The following is a 16435-nucleotide window of genomic DNA, read 5'->3' as shown; positions in this document are numbered from 1 at the left end:
CACAAGCATGAGCTCCCCACACTTTCAGTGCCTAGACCGAACCTCGTAATTTACTGTTCAAATCTAACCAAGAGTCCAAAGCAACAGGGAAATGAAGTGTATAAAACGGGTGCCACACAGTATTCAAACGCTTGTCTTCTGGTTGAAGGTTGTGTGATTATGCCAGCCTTCATCCAGACATTTGTAGTTTCTTTGTTTTTTTTGTTCTCACTCATGCTGAAAATTGATGCTTGGGTATCCCTGTGCCTCCGAAAAACAAGTATACCAAGAAGGGCTTTTCTGACCAAATGGGACTGTGTGATGTGTTGGGAGTGAAAATTGACTGCCAGATCTTTTCCTGATGTGTAAATACTCAGGCGCCTGCTAATGTTAGGCACTTCAGAGCACAATAAATCAGTGTCTTCAGCTTAAAAGTGAACATCAGTTTAAGAAATTTCACGCCTGATGGAGAAAACAACCCAGAAGTGATAAAGTCAACAACATTAAATACACATTGTATAAATAAGCATCCTTCTCCAGCAGTTTATGTGATGCAGTGCCAATTAGCACTTGATGCCAGGAAGATGGACAAGAGAGGTCTCTGTAAGTGCAACAGTGATCTTGCACTGCAGAAAAGTGCAAGCCTCCTGACACACCACTGCACTACAGAGTTGTTTTTGTTATTTATTTACAATTCGTAACCACCAATTGAACTTTGATCAAATTTGAATAAAGCTGAAAGAAAGATTTCAGTCCTTTCATTTTTTCTGTGCATTGCTGGTCAGTCCCATGTCACGAGGAATCCCACAATGCTTTGCAAAGCAATTCGCTTTTGCCACATACTGTAGGAAGCATGTGCGGGCATTACATTGCTTTCAGTGAGTCTTTCCCCTGAGGCTGAATAATGCTTTATTGAATCTCTTGTGCTACTGCTGTCACTTGTTGAAATGACAAATACTGCCTGTAAGACATTGCGTCAGTCCTAACTAATGCACTTTTTTTCTTAATGCATAAATGCACAAATTCAAAGTATAGAGAAAAATACAATTGCCATCTGGACTTTACAGCCCCATTATGTACAATGTGAGCGGCTGAGCTGCTAAACCCCAGCTCTATCAGACACACTGACATGCTGTTCTAGGAATGTTTTCCAGTGGGCTCATGTTTGATATAATGTTCAGATTTAAAGTAGGAGAGCAGCTATCCCCTTTTCACCCCTCCCTTTCCCGCCTGTCTTTCCTTCACTGATCGTCAACAGCCATTCAAAGGCTGGAATAATTTGCTAAAAGAATCTCGGCCAGCTGGATGAGCAACAGAGGAAGAAAAGGAGTGAGATAGAAAAGCTAAATAACAATGCATTCATATATGGTCATTAGCATTCGAACAATTGCTCGAGCACCCTCTCTGCCACAAAGCCCTTGTCATATTCATACCTGGACTCTCGCCACAAACAGACTCACAAATATACAGGCCACTCCACAATCCACTCCTGTCTGTCACTGGTTGTATTTCGAGTCCGGTAGCATTTTTTTTAAACAGTAAATGCCACACAAAAATGCAAAGGAAAAGAGAGGAGAGGAGAGAAGAGAAGAGGAGAAGGAAGGAGACATGAGTGAGGAGGGGAGAAAAAGAGAAGATGACAGTGCCTGAGGGAACAAACATCACCTCCTGTCTGGCTCTCTGACAGCAAGGAGCAGACAGGTGGAGAATAGAAGGGGACGAGCAGAGCACTGAGTGCGTGTGCATGTGTGTGTCTGTGTGTGTATTTTTTTGTGTATGCGTGCAGGGGTGCAGCATCTTTCCAGCTGTGAGAAAGGCATCTGTCTGTCTCTGCTCGGCTCGGACTGTAGCATGCGGCAGCTGTCCGTGTGTGTGTCTGAGAGGTGTGCCATTAGACGCCATACCTGTCCAGTGTCTCACCACATATCCCGAGTACCATCGTGCATCTGTCCGGCTGTCTGTTATCCTCATGCTGTCTGTCAATCTGCCTGTCTGTCCTTGTGTCTGTCCGTCACTGAAGCAAAGCAGCATGTCCCCATTGCAGTGAGCACACTTTGCATCTATCTGCCCACCTGCTTGTCTATTTGACGCACCCATAGCTATGCCGCTTTCCTGTCACTCTGCATACCATCACAGGTTTTCTGTTTACCCTCTGCATATGCCACCACGATCCGCCTCTGTGGATCTTATATGGTGACAGATATACTGGGATCAAAGCTCTGCAGTTGCTGCAGGGAGCGCCCTCTTCCCCGGCCCCACCTCCCAACTTCTCAGCTCATGACAGTGGCCTTCAAAACATGTACGCTGTCAGCTTGTACACGTATAAAGCGCACATACATACTCACGGCCTCATCTGAGTACAAAACTAACAAAAACGTATTAAATAATAATTTAGTTTTCTACGCCCAAGCCTTATATATGGCAAATCACAGCAACGGTTGCCTCAAGGTACTTTATATTGTAAGGCAAAGAGCCCACAATAACACAGAGAAAACCAATTAGGTAGCCCCCTATTAGCAAGAACTTGGTGACAGTGGAAAGGAAAAACTCCCTTTTAACAGGGAGAAACCTCTGGCAGAACCAGGGAGGGGCAGCCATCTGCCCCAAGCCGTTTGGGGTGATAGGAGAGCTTTGATAGGTTACTCTAATACTGATAACTAGATCGTTAAGGCTTTTACATTTCCTGGTAGGTTTTCCTGTAGGAAACTACTTAAAGTGTGTAGTTATGGAAAACCAAAAATGAGCATGTTATTATGTTAGATCACAGACTACTGTCATATTGTTCTGAGGTAGGAACTCAAATGTACAGATGCAGATCAGGGGAAAGGGAACTTTTTATTAGGCTGATAAAAGTTCAAAAGATTATTCCAAAATGAAGTCATAGAACCTAAATCCAGGTGAAGCAGACAGCAGTACAGCGAATGAACAAACATAACTGTTTATACTAGGACTGAACTGAGGGTAAATGAGTGGAGCGCAAACAGCTGGATGGAAGCAAAACAAACAAACAAACAAAAAACAACAGGTGAAACTAATCAAGGCTGAGGAGCTCAGTGGAAGTGAAACTAAAGGCAAGGCATGAGAGACACCACACTATCAAAATCAAACAGGAAGCATTAAGTGGGAAAACAGCTGGGCTAATTTGTAGTGTATATCTAGTAGACATTATTGGTAATGCAGAAGACTGCGCTCTATAAAACATATTTTGACTTATTCACTATAGAGCAGCTTTCCTTCAAATAAATGTATGCTGTACCTCAGTATTGAGCACATCCAAGCACTGGAAAAAATACTACTTGTCAAAGTATGAAAACATCATCTAAAGTATCATCTAATACAGTTAGCATGCTAGCAAGCTAATTCGCTAGCATATATTTTACTGCCTTGCTAGCTATACAAAACTAAACTAAGAAAAAAGACAAATAAAACTAAAACCTAAAAATGAAATGAACAAACTTGACAATGTCTGGTATGGTTCAGAGAAGGAACACAATATGACCATGAAAAATAAAAGTATGAGAACACAGTGTACATACAAAAAAGTACAGACAAAGTGGTTTAAAAAATAGATGGATGGGTGGATGTTTGTCATCCGGTGAGTACAAAGGCTCACCCCCTTCTCTTCTCTTTCTTTTTCTGAACAAAACTGCTGAAGGTCTTTCGCTCAGGATACATCCACACACACTCATGTTTGCAGATTTATGGGAAAAGGCCTTGTTCTAGTTTCTGTCTTGTTCTTGCACTACTTTTTGTTAGCTTAACTACTCTGTTGGCTAAAAAAACCAAAGACATAAAAACCAAACAAACTGATTAGTTACCAAAAATAGACCAATCTCTGTGGTTCTCATGACCCACCAGTTACCTTACAGATTGCTGCGATCCAGCCAGAGTATGCCTCACTTTATCATAAATATTATAGCTCAACTTGCTAACATTCTCTTGTGCTCAGCCCTTAGTGTCATAAATGTTATTAGGTAAAAAGAATTACATCCATTAAAGTTTTGACTAGATGAAGTCACTAGATAATAGACCATGGGATTACTGAATTCATTAGAATTGATCGATCAGGACAGAAACAGTGGACGGTCTTAGATTGTGATCTGCTTCAGTGAGGTCTGGGGATTATGCAGAGCCTATTGAACTGTTGTGCTATTTCCGAAAAAGAGGCATTCTTACATTTAATAAAACTTAATTTTTCACGGTGAGCAGCCCAAACTAAATTTTCATTTTCTTGGCCGTTGTATTAAGATAGGGGCAGAAATCACAGAGAGCACTTTTCAGATAAAACCAAAGCTGTTTGCACGAGTAGAAGAGCTATGTGTGAAAGTGTGTTTATGTAATTTGGGCTAACTGAGCCTTTTAACTTGAAACTCGCATGGTTTTTACTTGATCGTAAACTGTAAAGCTGAGAAAGAACTGACACCCCGGCTAAATCTGTGATGTCTGAGAACACAGTAAATGCGCTCGCTTTTGTGGTACAAGTTGTTTCTTTACACAGTGTCTAAAAAGCCTAAAAGCGTATTTTCTGGTACTGGGTACAATATATCCAGCCTGATTCTGCTACCTGGCCAACTGAGTGTGCCTGCCAAACATATGTATGGCAAAACTGACTCTCCAGGCTGCAGTAAAAGTGAAGCGCATCCAGGCAGACACGCACCCTGGCCTGTGGAAGAGAAGAACCAACACACACAAATGCATGTGTTTAATTTAATCATGTAATCACCCACTCTATAGTTCAATAATAGAGCAAAACAGGCATGTACATACTGCTCCTGTCTTTACTTTCTCTCTTGCTCACACACACACACACACACACACACACACACACACACACACACACACACACAGAGTCTCTCCCAAGGGGATAAATCAGTCCTTTCATGCTCTGCCGTCTGGCTGGCCCTGTTATACTGTGTTTCTATGACACAGAGAGAGCAGTCTCCGTCTCTTACTATTCTAATGGTCACACATACCCCCACCCCTCCCTCCCACTCTCTCTGTGTTCTTCAAAGACTTTCACGTGGAGTCAATCTACAGGTACAGTGCACAGTGAAGATACTGGCCTTTGCACACGTGTAATGACTGAGGAGGGTATATCAGCCTAATGAAATGTGGGTGTGCATATGCTTTGGCATGTGTGCGAAGATGACGGGGTATAATTTGTTCTTAAGTGATAAGGCTGAGGTAATAGCTTTTTGAAATAGGACCGTGGTGATGATAAAGGTGGTCTGATTAACATGAATGTAATAATGTTATCACTGGGCGGTAATCGGGTGATGATTTGTTGGCGATAATGATGCTGTTAATGATGGCCCTGTTAAGAAAGTGGTATATTATAGAAAAAGGGACATTTCAAAGGCTATTATAACAACAGTAAATGCACCGTTTTATTTATACGCTAAGCATATTTGGATGCATGGATGGAAACACAAGATATTTGTATAGTTTGTATACTCATGAAAAGCAGTGAGTATACTTGATCTACAAGAAATGTGCACATTATAAACTGAGTTCATTTCTATTTTCACTTTGAATGTCATCACCTGTCAATTAGCAGAGTACTAAGAAACTCAGCCACATCCCAAATATTCTCATTTTGTCAGAGCTGCTGGCCTCACAGGGATACCCACAGAGATGTCCTTTTGATGTTAATACAGCAACCCACTGGAAATCTTGGATGGTGACAGCAAAAGGTTCTGTTTCAGACAGTGTTGAAGTTGAGATAAGAAATCAGCGGGAGTTGGGATGTAAATCACAAGATTTTTAACCTGGAAAAAGCAATTCATGAGTTGTCTGGGAGCTTTTATGTTTTGCACTTTGTCTCAAGTCTTTTGACTTGCTCTTAGGGTTTTTTTTTTTGCCTGGTCTCTTGATTCACTGTACTCCATCCATCCATCCATCCTTCCATCTATCCATCCATCCATCCATCCATCCTTCCTTCCTTCCTTCCATCCATCCATCCATCCATCATACCCACTTCCAACTAGGGTTGCTGTGGGATGGTGGGCTGGATGCTATTCAAGCTGACATTCCATGAGGTACGATGAATATTAAGAGCCCTCAGTGGGTTAAAATGTGATGCCACACAGTCGTGATCAACGATTGTAGAAAACAGTCATTGGTCGTGACAAAGAGTCGATATCTCACAAGCTGGGTCTGAGAGCAGTCATCTCTGACATACTGGTATCTTTGACGAAACAATAACATTTGATTCTCTGTATCTGTGTTACCAGTGTCAAAAGGTCAGCTTTAATAATGCTCCAATAGAATAAAGACAGGGGTTGAGAGTGCTGAAAGAGGCTCCTTTACTAAAAGTGACTCATAGTGATTATCATGATTAAAACCAATAGATCGATGAAACTTTAAAACAAAAAACTTTTGGCATCACTTTCTACGGAGGCAGGGTTTATAAAGACTTTATACTTTCTTCTTCTTCTTTGTATTAGAAGTATAAAGTAAAGCAGTGAATGTCTGTGCATGATTAACTATAACACGATGTTACAGAAAACTTTAGGAAATAAAATTTAGTATCATTTTTTTTTAACAAGGCCCTGTTTATGAAGGTTTTTCTTGCCTCAGATCATGGGAGGCACCTTTAGCACTGTCACTTCAAAGCAAGAAGGTCCTGGGTTCAAATCCAGCAGCTGGTCGGGGCCTTTCTGTTTGGAGTTTGCATGTTCTCTTTGTATGTGTGGTACTTCTCTCTGGCTTTCTTTAACAGGCAGTTTTAACTTAACTGGTGATTTTAAATTGGCTGTAGGTGTGAATGTGAGTGTGAATGGTTGTGGTTCTCTCTGTGTTAGCCCTGTAATAGACTGGGGGCCTATCCGGGGTCCACCCTGCTTCTAACCCAATAACAGTTGGGACAACCAACATTATATTGCATAAATAATATTTTTCTTATAACCGACAATAACATATGCATTGGTCTTTTTTGCTTCCCCCCCCCCCCCCCCCCCTAATATGTCTGGCAACCCAAATATATTAGTGGATTAGTAGATTTATTAACAATGGCTTGAAACATTAGTCATTCTTAAAAACCAATATTATTAAAAGTTGTACCAAAAATCCTTTTAAAATTTTCCCTTTAATATGATTAATGTTTCTAAAGTGACTTGTGGCATAGCCTATGGTGCCTTAGTCAACCTCTCCTCCACACTAATGGAGTGAGATAATGCTTTAATTTTCTAAATAGCCTGGCGACCCAAAGCGCAATAATGTGTTTTTGATCTTAGTAATATCTTAGAAGTACTATGTGAAGCTTAAGTATATTATCTATTAAGTTCCAATTAAGGGTTTAGAACACATAAACTCTGGAAAAATGCCTTTTAGGAAAATAAAAGTATTACTGAACTCTTATAATAAAGAAACAGCGTAGGTTGTGAGTGCAATTGTACTGGAAAAATTCTTGTGCACAGGAAACTCCAGCACATAAGGCAGATGAGAGTGATGTATTGATACGTGATGAATGATGATCACGATGATCACGCCGGTGGCGGAGGTGGTGGATATAATTATGAGTGATGATGGACATAATACTGATATTAATCACTCCCGAGGAAAAAAAGGCGATGATTAAGAATTCAAAAGACGGGACAAAGAGAGAGAAAACCGTGGAAATTAGGAGGTGGGGAAAAAAAAAACGTGCACGGATTTTCGGGAGTGACGTTGTTTGAAAAGACAGAGCGAGAGAGAGAGTGGGGGAGAGAGAGAGTGGGAGAGAGGAGAGACGGCGCGATAACAGTGTTTGCCCTTCTTGGACTCAGTTTTGTGACCGGCTGACGGACGAAGAAACTTGAGGCAATCCCACTGACATCCTGAGGTAAATTCAAAAATGTCCTAGCCCAGATAATCCTGTCTTTGAAAGCACTGTTTCTGTTTTTTTTTTTTTTTTTATTATTACCTCGGTCAGGCTGGCTGGAGATCAGACCCAGTTTTCCCCTCTATTTATTGGGAATTGCGTTTCTCCCCGTCTGCTATCAGGCGACACTGCTTGACATTCACCGTTTTTTAAAACTGAAATTACGGCACGTGACGCGTAAAATACCCACATATCGATCCGTGTTCCCTCTGTACTATTTCAGCGAAACAGATGGATGTGGTTAATTCTCGCGGCGATCCGACTCCGTGCGTATTTCCGACACTCCGGAGGGTCTACTGGGTTTTAGTCGTTGTAAAAGTATATCCCTCGAATCTCAGTGGAAAATTTAAGGACGGACTGTTGTTGTAAAAATTATTATAGAGCTCTCACATTCATAATGGCCGACAGTGAACGTGGAGTCCTAATTGGGAGCCTGTGGTCAGAGTGCTTTTATGTTGGGGAATTTCACAACATACTTACTGTTGTGCATACTGATTGATTATCTTATTGGTCGTTCATTCATCGATTCAGTCGGGTGTCTATTCCTCTGATCACAGGACGAAGAGGATGCCACTTTCAGTGCAAGCCGGACGGGCGCAGTATTTTTACGCGTGCGAGCCGATTCCCAACAGACGGAGTGCACTGCTACTGACAGACTGTCACTATACGGAGCACCGACACCCCGGGGCAAATATTTTACCTGCGCGCCGTCCGTATGTGGAAATTTGTCTGCGGTTCAGCGCGTCCCTAATGAGGGTGATCGGCTGCGAGTCGCTTCAAAAACCCAGCTTAATTGCGTCCATTTATTACGCGACCCTATAAGTCGGTGATAATCAGTATTTGGCTTCATATTCACGGGTGTCTGGTGACGTGCCTGTGCCTTTGCAAAGTGTTCTGTTTTTGCACAACTCTAACATATGTATATATATGTATGCATATGTTCTCTCATTTTTGTGAGACCTTAAGCATCCTTTGCTCTACTGGGAAATACATTTGCTTAGATTTATGACCTGCCTTCTCAGGTTATATCGATTATGGCAGCCTACTGCCGTGCTTTATTTTTGTAAGAGCAAGAAAAGTGGGTCTGCCACGTCTATATATAATTTCTTCATGTTGTAGGGTGCACAGCAAGCTTTTGATGCAGCTGGGTCAATTCTCAAGAGGAAAATCTCTGCCATGATGGCCCCCTGTTGAACATATACATAAAAACTAATGTGATACATGAATGACTCCCTCACACACACGCGCACACATGCACAAACACACATGATGGGTCTTAAGCGACTATAATGACTCTGATCAGTGCGAGACATGTTTATGTATGTGGAAAGCTCATGTATTATACATTGCTGTTGCACCGGGGTGTTTGGGTGCAATCAGCTTAATGTCTGTGAATACCATAACTGCAAATGTGTTTATGTACATCTGTGATGAATGTGAATGCGTTTATCTTTGAGTGTACATTTGATCACGTGAGCACATTTGGGCATTTTTCCCTGGACCAGCTGTGATATTACATGGCTCTTCTGTGGAAAAAATATGATTGCTTCTACAAATACTAGTCTCAATATCAATACCTTATCTTGTAATGTGGCTAAGATAAAGAACCCACTATGATTCCGTTATTAACTGTTCACACCAAATAGCCTTTGCACAGGTGGGGAGTAACGAGGGGAAAGGAGATGTAAAAGGAGGGCAGAGAAGGATGAGGAAGAGGGGAGGCTAGGAGAAATCAATGGATTGGAGGGGGTTAGTATGGAGGAAGAGGGAGTGGATGAAATGTGAACAGGTAGAACATGAGGTGAGATTAGAGGGAAGAGTAGGAAACGAGTGGACGGTGGGTGGAAGATGGGGAAGAAGAGGGAGAGGGTGGTAACAGTGGAAAGAGACAGGTTGCATTGACTCAGTGACTTATGCTGACGATAAAACTGCCTGAAGAAAAGAAAGAAAGAGAAAGGTGCTGTTGTTGTGACACGGGAGGGACACGGAAAATCCCATTAGCGGACATTACTGGGTGTTGTGGACACCAGCAGAGGAAGAAGAAAGGGTTGGTGTAGATGGTGAGTTACTGAGGAGGATGCAGGATGGCACAACTCAGACAGACAGAAAAAGGCACAGAGGACTTATAAAAGGAGAGGAACAACAGCTGAGGAGGCTGCAGGAGAACGGTATTTGAATTCAGGTCTCGAGTGAAGATTTTCTTTAACAATTCTCACCTGCCAATCTTACATAACCTTGTTGCCTCTCATGCCTGAAGTGGCTTGTAATGCTTTGCCAGCAAGACAGATCATTTACTAATACTGTCCCAGAGAGTCCGCTTGTCGTCTTTGTTTAAAGGCTCAATCAAAAGCGGTCAATAACATGCCCTCAAAGATGCAAACGTCCAAAAACGGTGATCACCAAGTCAAAGAGAGAAAGACGCCTTCGCATGGAGCCACACCCCCACTTCATGGAACACACACACACACAGAGGACATGAGAAGTGATCAGTGAGCCTCTGTTTCCGTTTGATTCCCTCCTAATGAGAATAGGAGAACCCCCAAGATGAGCACCCTTGGGGGCTTTTCTATTCCGAGAAAGTGTGTGGCAGTCGATGGACGCGTACCATTCATTAGCTGACAATTCAGTGAAATGAATCAGACAACATGGCCTCCCAGGGATCCTTGTGGAGAACAAGGAAATGAATGCTTAGTGTTCAAGACATGAACGTTCCCCAGGGCCCTCACGCAGAGAGGTAATGCAATTGCAGAATTCCTTTTTCCTTTCCGATTGTTATAAACAGAAAAGGGAACAAGGAGCTTCTAGGATCTAAGATCGCCTCAGATTCTGCTCGTGCTCTCTTCTCCTTGCTTTTTTGGGATTTGGGAAATGAGCTGTGTAAAACCTTCGGCAGAGTACTATTCCACTGGTGTCAGTCTTTTAAAGGGGAAGTGAAACGTCTGCGACTCTGAAGTGACTTTGCCCAGAACTAAATCTCAACTATATCATCTCCAATTACCTACTCAAGGCAAGAGACTGGCGAGCCATTTTTCACCCATACGTGATGTTCCCTTTAAACTCCAGCTGGATGCGGAGGGCGAACAGTTCACTGCCTCGGTGCCCTTTGATGGTGATTGGGCATCAAAGGAGGGGAAAGACACATGGTTGCTGATGCAGACTTTTTAAGAATGGAAAAACGCCAATGGATTCACAGCAAGCATCTCTCAGGGAAAGTGTTGAATTTAGGTTCAACATCCTTCACGCTTTTCTCCGTCCTCCCCTGCCTCCCTCCTCCAATACTGTGATGTGTCCCCAGCGTTCCAAGACTGAGGTTAGAGCAGGACAGGCTGACCCCAGCTTTAGCAGTGCTGTGTCGAGACATGGAGTCAGTCTCTCCCCCGGTGGTGATGTGAGGAAGGGAGGGGAGAGAGACGGTCATTTAGAGGAAATGGCTATGCCTAGCAGTGCAGTCTTTTTCCTCACTATAGGCCTGTGGGATGGTGCTGCAGAGTCTGTCACGGTCTGATTGCTCCCAGATCAACACTGCTGTTTACTCACGTGCACGTGACAATAGATATGCACGCACCTACTCAAGCAGTGGCGCACACCTTGCATAAGTTGTCAAATGAGCATAATTTCCAACCATATTTTATTGTGAACTTTAAATTTTTCCCCTTGTGCAAGCGTGGAGGTGCGTTGTCTGTCTGCTGCCAGCAGTGGGTCTGCGTTACCACCGGGCAGAACTGAATTTCTGAGCTCGATGTCAGATTGGTGGAGGCAACTCCCAGCTTGGTGGTGGATGGCTGTTTGAATGGGTGGGATGAAGGCGGACTCCCGTGAAAAAAGTACAGCAACTCGCTCCACTGGAGACATTATTATACAGAAAGACAGGAGGCTGCTCCAGGCTGTGTGTGGAGGCGTGTGTGTATATATGTGTGTGTGTAACTCCTGTGTATTTACATTTATACCCCACTGTGCAGAAATGAGATAGAGAGAGGGCAAGGGAGTCGGACACTGACAGAAAGAGAAAGCCTGTATGACTGTTGGTTATAGGTGTGTGTGTGTGTCAGTGTGTGTGTTGGTTATAGACCTGCTGCCACTGGCTGAAGTATTGGAGTTGTGAGCTAAAAAGAATCCTTTCTCTAGTTATTTCAGATGGAAAGTTGAATTTGAGCCAAAATGAAATATGATACTGGGCATTTTCTTACATATTTTTTTCTGAATCTATTTGCAGTTTTTTCACGCAGGTGCACAGATGTTAAATAAGCATGCCAAAGAAAAAAAATGGTGGTAATAGTAAGACTCCCAGAGTCCCTGACGTTGGATTAAATTGGGAGAAAGAAACTAGACAAATCCAGTATATATGACTTATTTTTTATTTCAAGCTGTGTTAATAAAAGGTTACATTATGGAACTGACGAATTACACTACAGTTAGTAATCACACCTATGCTGTATTACTTTATCAGGTTTGGATCAAGGGTTGACTGCTGACTTTAATATCACTTTCTTCACTCTGATTTTTGGGGGGTTAGCTTGCATAGGAAATGTGAAACAAATCAGATACCTGGTCTTACTGTGTCTCAGTAGCCAGCTGGCCTCCCCTGCATTTGGTTAAAGGCAAGCATTTAGTTAGCATATGTTAGCTTAGCTTCAGTAAGTCTCTGAGGCAAAGCTAACATGTAGGGTAACAGTCTGCAATTATGTCATAACCATAGGCTGGCTACTTGTTAAACCATACATGTCTTGTTTTCTATTTCTCCCCCAGTTTCTCTGAACGTTCAGTGAGTTATATGTAATGAATAATGTACGTTTTCTATGTACAACACCAGTGTGGCTAATTTTCAACAGTCAGTTGGTGTGTTAGCTTTATTAATAGTCTGTCTGCCACCAGAAGTCTTTGGGAAAATGGTAATTTGGGTGAACATGTCCTTTAAATAGCCCAGGGGGAGAGTGCCACGGTGGATTTGAGCTGAAAAAGCCCCCCAACTTGTGTAAAGCCTAAAGTCCCATGATGCAACAGTATGCTAAATAATTTAACAACTATCAGCCCACATCTGTCCTATAAGTCAGTTTTTAGCTTATATATCATTAATTATACTTGGAATGACTAAAATTCTCTTGATTTGCTATGATAATTTCTTCAACTACAGCAAACATATTGTGCCACAAAATGCGTTTGCATTGTTACCAGGCTTCCTTATGCCGTGTTTTCATACTTAAATGATCGAGAGGTCACAGAAGCTACCTTAGGTATCCACCTTTATAACAGTAAAATATACTACTGCAAATCCCGACTAGAAGAGAACAGTAATCTTTGCAAAAAATAATTAAGTCTAGTGAACAGACTTTTCTAGAATGCGACTGTTGAACAACTAGACGGAAAATTATGATTCTGTCTGACAGCTCACCTGTCTGAGGTTGGGGAAAATTACAGATTTTGATTTATCGTTAGGTCCTGAACACTCTTTGTGTGTGAGGAATATTAAAAGCTGTGAGTATTATTGCTGTTGTGCCACATTTGTAAATTTGGTAACTTTCTTGCTCTGAGCACACTCATATGGACTTTGTAACTCTAAGGTGCAGCATTGTAGGCTATTTAATAAGCTCAGAGGAAAGACTCCTACAAACAGCTAGAAGCAAGAACTGCAACTTCAGAATGTTTGTGGAAGCAGGATTAAGTCTTCGTAGGTAACTCTCATTCATAACCTCTGACAGGCTTGTTTCTGTGCTTCTGGCAACTCCAGCTCTCTGTTGGGTTTATGTACCGACGATAGTGCTGTAATGCGGAAAATGCTAATACTCAAACTTTGCCCAGGTACGGAAAAAGTCTGTTTAGACAAGACAGCTTTTTTTCCCATTTAAAAATAAAAGGCTTTATTTTATTTAGTGTGATTATTTTGGGCACTGTGAGAGCATACGTCAGGAAAATTACTGTGCACATAAGATTCTTTTAAATCACGAGTCACGGCGCTGGGAGGTCTTAGGTGTACAAGTGAGGAACAGATCAAAGAACAGCCATATCAGTCACACAGCCCAGCTTGCATTACTTCCGTGTACAAGGATAATGAGGGTGGAATCCATGAGGGGGATCAAATCTCACTGAGCTGCACTGAAATGAAAGAGGAAACAATTAGTGCTTTAGCACATGGAATCCGAAATCAGGAAATTGAACATTAAATTAGAGTCTCTCTATTTAGACATCACATTGAAGTGATTAGTTTTAAAGCATTTGACTGAATAGCGGTTTTCAATTTTACAGCTTTCCCTGGGTTTCCATTTGCGTGTCCTTATTTCTCACGCCATAAGTCATAAGCACATATGAAATTGAAGGCACTAACTCAAGCTACTTAAATAATTTCACCATGGTTTAACACAATTTAGAAAGACTTTAATAAGCCTTGCAACAAAAGGTGCCAATGACTGTAACCGGCGCTTTGGAATTAAATTTATCATACTCTGAAAATTAACTATTTTTCTCGACAGTTGCTTTTGAATTGGGGGAAAAACTGCTTTCACAGGAGGTAGCTCATTTTTTTGTGTGTGCGTGTGTTTTTGTGCTATTTATCACTTCTGTGTTTGGGCTCATCTTTATCAAGGCTGCCAGTAATTCTGGTATAAAATGCTGTGCGTGCCTGAGGTAGGAGTGACTGTGTAGGTGTCTGCTCGGGCTGGTGGTAATGTGCATCTGCATGGCTGCGTGGTATCACAACAGCTGCAGACATGTGTGTGTGTGTTCGGGGGGACCACGACAGAATGAAACCTACAGCATAAGCAGCCACCCCTGACATAGAAGTCCTGTAGGAATTGAGCAAATCCTATTGTAAATTTGCCTACTCCATGAAGATAATTGGCTTATTCCTGTGTTAAATAGCCGGTCCTACAGGACACTGAGTGGGCTTAGCATGCTCCATGTAGACAGTGTGTCTGTTCCTCTGCTTCTTAGGGACTTAGAGGCACATTACATACTGAATTACTGTATGACAATGATGAACTGATAGCTGCCATGCACAGCCCAGAGCTGCTATGCAGGGACAGACACGAACAAGAGTCTGCAAGGGCACAGGTTCCATTCCTATGGGGTGCTCCTTTTTGAAAAAAGCCTATATGGCTCCAGCTGCTTGATGTATGAAAGGCAGTTACACAGACAGGCTAGTTTAGGAACAATATGCACATCCAAGACTTCAGAGCTACATTTTCCTACATCTTGCAAAGCTCCCAATTTCTGGTTTTCATGCTCAAGTCTATGCAACAGTTTCAGGCTTCTGTTGAGCTTGGATGTGGAGAAAGTGTTGTGTAGCCTTACCTAAATCATTATCCACACATCAAACACCATCTGGCTTTCACTCCCTTACTTTGAAGATTCCTTCCTCATCAGCCCTTTGCCTAAAGCAGACACAACAGATAAATGTGTGTGTGTTTGTGTGTGTGTGTGTGTGCGCATGCATTCATATATGCAGACGAGCTTACATGTGGCTTTTTCATGCTTGTTTTAACCTCGTAGCTGCTCGGTAACTCTGTAGCAGAGGTTGTCTCTCTGTTTCTTGGCCTCTGGGCTGCTGCTTAGTGATGAACCCAGCCCCAGCTGATCTAGCAGCTCAGAAGTGGTGGTGGGGGGAGAGAAAAGCACCAAAATGCTCAAATGAGAAAATGAGAGATTTAGAGATGGATGAATTGTCAGCGGATGTGCAGCTGTTCAGGCCCGCACGTGTGTATTTGGAAAGCTAGAGAGCTAGCTCGCGCAATTCTGGGACATGACCGAAAACTGTCTAGTTAGAGTGCATCAGGAAATGGATGAAAGGGAGAATTCCCTTCACGTGGTGAGAGGAAAGAGCCAGAGCTCGAAATGCTTCACCCGTGTGTGTCCTGATAGCTGCTAAGTTGAACAAAGGCAGCAACAATGCTATATTTCCAAACCAGTGTGTCTGTGTGAAAACATGTCGGACATGCTGTGAAGTGAAATGGTTGAAAGCATCTTTTAAAGATTGACTGATGATATTGAGCAGATGAAATGGCAGCACCTTGGGGAGGGATTTTTGAAGCTAAAAATACAGAGGTAAAGGAAATATGCAGTCATGCTTATCTCTGTGTCAAATTGCACTTATAGATACCATAATATGGCGTTTTTTTGGCTAGGTGTGATGTACTCCATCCTGTTCCATGTCAGCGCAATCTGCCATCTCTGACTGTGTAACGGATCGAGATTGAGACCGAGTGTATCCTGACATGCGTGCGCGTGCATTCGGGTGCGCGTGCATCCGTGCGCTTTCCAGCCCTCTAGGAAGGCGTGGAGCGGGCCGTAGAGCATGAGGTTCATCAGTAGTGTAATTAATGTAGTGCAGTTCAGTTGTCATGCGTGATATTTCAGGGCTCTGATCTACTTGAGAAGGCTTTTTGATGAATGGCCAATTAGAAGCAGACTCCTCATGCCTGGTGGCTGACTGATCTCTTTTTAATGGCACTCCTGTTTCTTTGATAAAACACAAAATGAATCATCGATACCCTGGCCCGGAGGAGCACCAAGCTCCGCGTTTAATTGTAATTGGGTGTGTAGCAGGACTTGAGGTCGAGACTGTGCCTGCGTATGTGTCTCTGCAAAGAGTGTGGCAGAGCACTT

The 16435-nt window shown here is 42.5% G+C and overlaps 1 protein-coding gene across 1 annotated transcript in view; it reads left to right on the top strand.

The window, feature by feature from the left end:
• The first annotated feature begins 7481 nt into the window (after window positions 1-7481).
• Window positions 7482-16435, top strand: part of cdh24b (cadherin 24, type 2b) — a 162907-nt gene continuing 153953 nt past the window's right edge. Inside the window, exon 1 of the mRNA XM_084912913.1 lies at window positions 7482-7801. The gene's annotated coding sequence lies outside the window, so the exon portion shown is untranslated. The remainder of the gene's footprint in view (window positions 7802-16435) is intronic.

The sequence above is a fragment of the Perissodus microlepis genome, chromosome 18 (assembly GCF_051167445.1).
Source record: "Perissodus microlepis isolate ML-2025 ecotype Zambia chromosome 18, ASM5116744v1, whole genome shotgun sequence".
Classification (NCBI taxonomy): Eukaryota; Metazoa; Chordata; class Actinopteri; order Cichliformes; family Cichlidae; genus Perissodus; species Perissodus microlepis.
Note: the sequence above shows the minus strand (reverse complement) of the source record. Positions and strands in the feature narration are given on the sequence as shown.